The sequence below is a fragment of the Medicago sativa genome, chromosome 8, assembly GCF_051527215.1.
Source record: "Medicago sativa cultivar Bolivia chromosome 8, Bolivia_mono, whole genome shotgun sequence".
NCBI classification, from domain to species: domain Eukaryota; kingdom Viridiplantae; phylum Streptophyta; class Magnoliopsida; order Fabales; family Fabaceae; genus Medicago; species Medicago sativa.
Genome location: NC_140756.1, coordinates 9,476,407 through 9,481,688, shown reverse-complemented (window position 1 = coordinate 9,481,688; position 5,282 = coordinate 9,476,407). Strand labels below are relative to the sequence as shown.

Below are 5,282 nucleotides of genomic sequence, written 5' to 3'. Positions count from 1 at the left end.
TATAATGATGACAAATGAACCAATAACTAGCGAGACAATTTTAATAAAAGTATCATATCTTTGGACAACATTATTCAATTCATTGATCTGTGTGCAATTGGCTAAAACGACACTCATTTTGAAACAGAAGGAATATATTACAACAAGACAATTTTTTTTAATGCCAACATACTAAATAATGTCTTGCTCTAAAAAGAAAAGGGAAATGTTAACTTGTGTCATCAAGGCACAAGTTAAGAAACCAAAGATAGAAACATTTTATTGGAAATTGTGCATTCATTGTCCTAGAAATTTAAAATCTTATATTTTCAAGACATATTTTATGATTTAATTCCATTTTTAGATTCTTAACTTGTGCCCTTAGGGCACAAGTTAACACTACCCGAAAGAAAATTAAATCATGTCTTTTTCAATCAATGGCTTTATCTTTTCTATTTTCATATTCAATCGTACACTTTATGTCTATAATATTGAATCCTATTTTTTTTGCCTTCGTTGAAAATTTTCAATAAAAGCCACATTACACGAAATCAACCCCAAGATTGCATCATATAAACAAGGTAACAATGTACAAGAAATCAAATCCAATGAAAGAATAATTCCATTTTCTAATATTTGATTGCCTCTTGTGGTCTTCATTGTAAAATTTTTAGTGATAATATGGTTAATGGTTGGAAATTCTGCCTTTATTGTAATCTCTCCCTAATCGTATAATTGCAACATTTGATTTGTCATATGTTAATTTGTCTTGTATTTGTTATGAGAGGTGGATTTTGTCCATGACTCTAGATAAGAGTTTATAAAGAGAAGACACTCTTCAACTTACAATTTGACCTCAAATTTCAACGTGGTATCGTAGTTTATCCAAATATATCATGTTGGGATTCTCGCATTGTCATGCTTCAGATTCTGCATTGTCATGCTTCATGCCCATTGGGTTCGAGCATGAGGGTTCAACATGGTATAGTATTAGAGTCTATCCAGGATTTACCATTGGAATTCCCCGGTTTTGTAAAGACCCCGCGTGAGGGTTCAACATGGTGTTGGGCAGTAACTTTTTGATTCGGTAATATATTTCATTTTAACCTTTAAAAAAAAACATTGTAGATATTAGAGTCTATTAAAGATTTACCATTGGGATTCCCGGTTTTGTAAAGATCCCAAATTTCAATATTAATAATGATTCTTACAGTAAATTTTTAAACTTGGTCTAAGCTTTTGACAAGTCAAATAAAATTATCTCAAACATGCCAAAACGGGTACCATATAAAATGTACTAACGTAAACCTATATTAAAATCTATGGATATGGGATGGGGACTAGTATTCAATTCTAACAACTAATTTCCATGCGGAAATTCAATACAACCGATGCTCAACACCAATTTAGTGTCAATAAAATATCCCAGAGCATAGCATGTGTTATCGAAGTACTAATGTCAACCTATATTAAAATCCATGGATGGGATATTGGGGCCTAGTATTAAATTCTAACAACTAATTTTCATGTGAAAATTCAGTAAACTCAAATATCAAAAATGTTTTCTAAAGTAAGATATGTAAATAACCAAAATTGAAGCCAGAACAATAAGGGAAAAAAAAAAAAAAAAGATAGAAGTCAGAACTGATATTGCAATTTCATGGCTAAAGCAACTCATATAGCAGTAGTTTCAATTCCTCTATTTAGCCACCAAAGTTCTATTATTGAGTTTTGCAAGAGACTAACTCATCTCCATCACCACATTCATATCACTTGCATTTTCCCCACCATTGATGCACCTATCCCTGCCACCCTCAAATTACTTGAATCTCTTCCTTCATCCATAAACTACATTTTCCTCCCTCCAATAAACAAACAAGACTTACCACACGATTTTGCCTTGGAAAACGAATTGGCAACGGCTCAATCCATGCCATCTTTTCGCAAATTGCTGTTGTCCTTGTGTTCAACTTCAATATCTTCACCAGTGGTAGCATTGGTTGTTGATCCTTTTGCAAGTCAAGCATTAGAAATAGCAAAAGACATGAACCTCTTATCTTTTGTATACTTCCCACTTTCTGCCATGATAACTTCATTACACTTGTATTGTCCGACACTGCATGAACAAGTTTCATGTGAATACAAAGATCACACTGACCTTATTCAGGTTCCGGGTTGTCTACCTATTCGTGGCCAAGATCTCCCTCCTGAATTTTTTCATGATCGATCTAGTCCTGCTTATAGGATTTTTCTTCAACATTCCAAGAACTTGTCTCTTGCTCATGGTTTCTTGGTGAATAGTTTCTCAAAATTGGAGCAAAATACAGTCAAAGCCTTGCAAGAGGAGCACAACAAAACCACCAAATTAGTTTATATGGTTGGACCAATCATACAAACTGGTTCAAATAGTAGTGATGAGTCAAATGGGTCCATCTGTTTGAAGTGGTTGGAGAATCAAACACCAAACTCAGTTTTGTATGTGTGCTTTGGAAGTGGAGGAACATTTTCTCAACAACAAATCAATGAACTAGCTTTGGGGTTGGAGTTGAGTAATCAGAAATTCTTGTGGGTTTTGAGAGAACCAAGTAATTCTAAAGATGTAGATTACAAAATTGCTGCAATAGGAAATGATGATAATGACCTATTAAAGTACTTACCACATGGGTTCTTAGAGAGAACCAAAAAACAAGGATTAGTTGTTCTTCTTTGGGCACCACAAACCAAAATCCCAAGTCACACTTCAACCGGTGGATTTTTAACACATTGTGGTTGGAATTCAACACTTGAGAGTATTGTGTCGGGAGTGCCAATGGTAACTTGGCCATTGTTTGGTGATCAAATAATGAATTCTATTTTATTAGTAGAGGGGCTTAGAGTGGGTTTGAAGATAAAATTTAATGAGAATGGCATTGCTGAAAGAGAGGAAATAGCTAAGGTGGTTAGAGATCTAATGCTTGGAGAAGAACATAGTGAGATTCGAAAAAGAATTGAAGAGCTTAAAGATGATGCAGCTTGTGCATTAGCAGAAGATGGGTCCTCTACAAGAGCACTTTTTGAATTCGGTACTCGAGTTGAATACTTTTCGTTATAAATGGAAATTTCAATTATCACGTTTTATTGGGAAAGCTATGCAAAGAAGAAAAGAAGAGATGGAATATGTATTTGTCGATTAGAAATCGTGTGAGTGTTTTGGTGTCTATAATGTTTTCATAATTGCATTGAATAATTTAATACTTGATCAATTAAACTCGAGTTTGTTCACGACGCAACTGCTACTTGCTATATCTATTTTATTTTCTTACATTGTTCTCGATAAAGAACGGTCTTTGTGCAAATATGAAAAGCTATACTAACTCTATTGGGACCAAATTAGGTCTGTTTAATGTTTCATTTCGTGCTTGGAAATTTAGTGTCACATGTACTATACTCCCAAGAGGGGTGGGTGACTTGTGGAAATAAGTTTTGTTATGAGTTAGTCCCTAGGAGGACTGTTGTCCCAATAAAACGAAATGTGTTGTAATTCTTATACACCAGTTTTATTTCTTAACACTTTATATTATTTAACATGCAGTTTGCTAACAAGTATGTTCTCACACAAAGAAAATAGATTTTGTTGAGATGTGTATTGTAGACATTAGCCCCTATTCTTCACCCTAAAAAATTATGTTCGGTAGTCACAACCACTAAGAGGCAGCAATCAACAACATAGTGAATGAATGAGCACAACAAGTTCAATACATATCACTTTGTTATAACTTCTACTTTGAGTTTCTGTATGGCTTCCTTATGCAGGAGATGATGGACGTAATAAGTCACAAGTCCACTCTCATCAATGATGCTTGAACATGAGACATATGCGTTCACCAAGGAATATTGTTTAAATTTTTTCTATTGAGTTTCAATTACGCTCTTTTAACATGATAAGTCTTTAAATGTTGATTAAAATTGAATTTCCTCATAAAGTCACTTGATTACCACCAAACAAAGGTAATTGATCCTAAAAAATAGTACTTCTTATCGTTTGGACATACTCTAGGGAAGAAAGCGAATCATATGAGGACTACGTGAATACGTCTAAAGCAAGAACAAATGAATCCTCATTGAGTCAAACACAATACTTGCTAAATGGGCATCATCAGCAAAGCCTCCTTCAACCATTTTTCCTTTCAAGAGGATCATGACCCCTTCTCCAGATGAAGTTGGCCCTTCTGCGAAGTCATGCCCTGTCCCGCTCTTTAGTTAAGATAGGAGGATTTCAACAAGTGTTCACAAACTCTGGTGTTATTGTGTTAACTCGTAAACTCGCTCAAGTTTATGTTTTTAAATGTGAATTTAGTTTTAACGTGTTAAATTCGTCCATCAAGAGTAAAAGGGCTTGGTCCTTGTAGAGGATAAGGTGAATAGGTAATTGAACTATCCGTTTATTTTATTCATGGATATCCATTAAGGTATTCGTTTTCTGTCTGTGGCGGATTTTATCCGCAGATATTCACAGTTGCGGATTCTTTTGCCATCCCTACACCCAATTAAGCTAACACATTGAAATACTTTAGACAATTCAATTTCTTGTCAGCCAGCAAATTTATACATACATTTTTCTAATGATTTTGAAGCTAGAATTGGTACATGTGAGCTATTTACTAAACAGGTTTGATCCTCTGTCTAGTTCTTCAGCTCAGATAAGTGTTATTTGACCATCATCTTCTTCATCCAAAAGTCTTGATATTTTCTAGGCAACTTCTTGTTCTAAAGTCCGGATGGTATTTCCCCGACATCTTATTCTTATGTCTGGATGATATATTTTCTTCCCTCAGCTTCAGCAATCCAAACCTCCCCTCTAAGCTCTCATACATGGCTGAGTAAACTCCCACCCTTAGCTAAAAGCAAGAAAAAAATATCCTTAAAGCTCTCATGTTTGGTTCAAAGAGGATCAAGGTCTTCGCCTTCATCTGGCACGCTCCACTTCTAGGCTAGTCGTTGATGGGAAGTAGCACTACATTCACCTTGATCCTTGGGTTCCCTTTGAGGGAAGACATGAAAATATACATCTTGGTCGATGCCTTGTTCTTATAGAGAATACAGCGTCGACAACACTAGATGAGTAAAACAGATATCAAGTCACATATCCCCTGAGATGATGACACATATTTTAAAGCACATTAAGGAGCTCATTGCTTTCCCATTTACACAACAATACTACTAGTCCTAACTAAACTTGCAGGTTAATGTGCAAATCAACTGTGTCTACAAGTCAACTCCTTCGTCAGAATAACTTTTGGACAAGCTAAAAAGTGAACAGTCAA

At 35.0% G+C, this 5,282-nt stretch overlaps 1 pseudogene across 1 annotated transcript; it reads left to right on the top strand.

Annotated features, from left to right (window-relative positions):
- Positions 1 to 1,476: 1,476 nt before the first annotated feature.
- LOC146896754 (hydroquinone glucosyltransferase pseudogene) lies at positions 1,477 to 3,248 on the top strand (annotated as a pseudogene). Its single transcript, XR_015022445.1, has one exon. The product of XR_015022445.1 is annotated as a hydroquinone glucosyltransferase pseudogene (transcript).
- Positions 3,249 to 5,282: the final 2,034 nt, after the last annotated feature.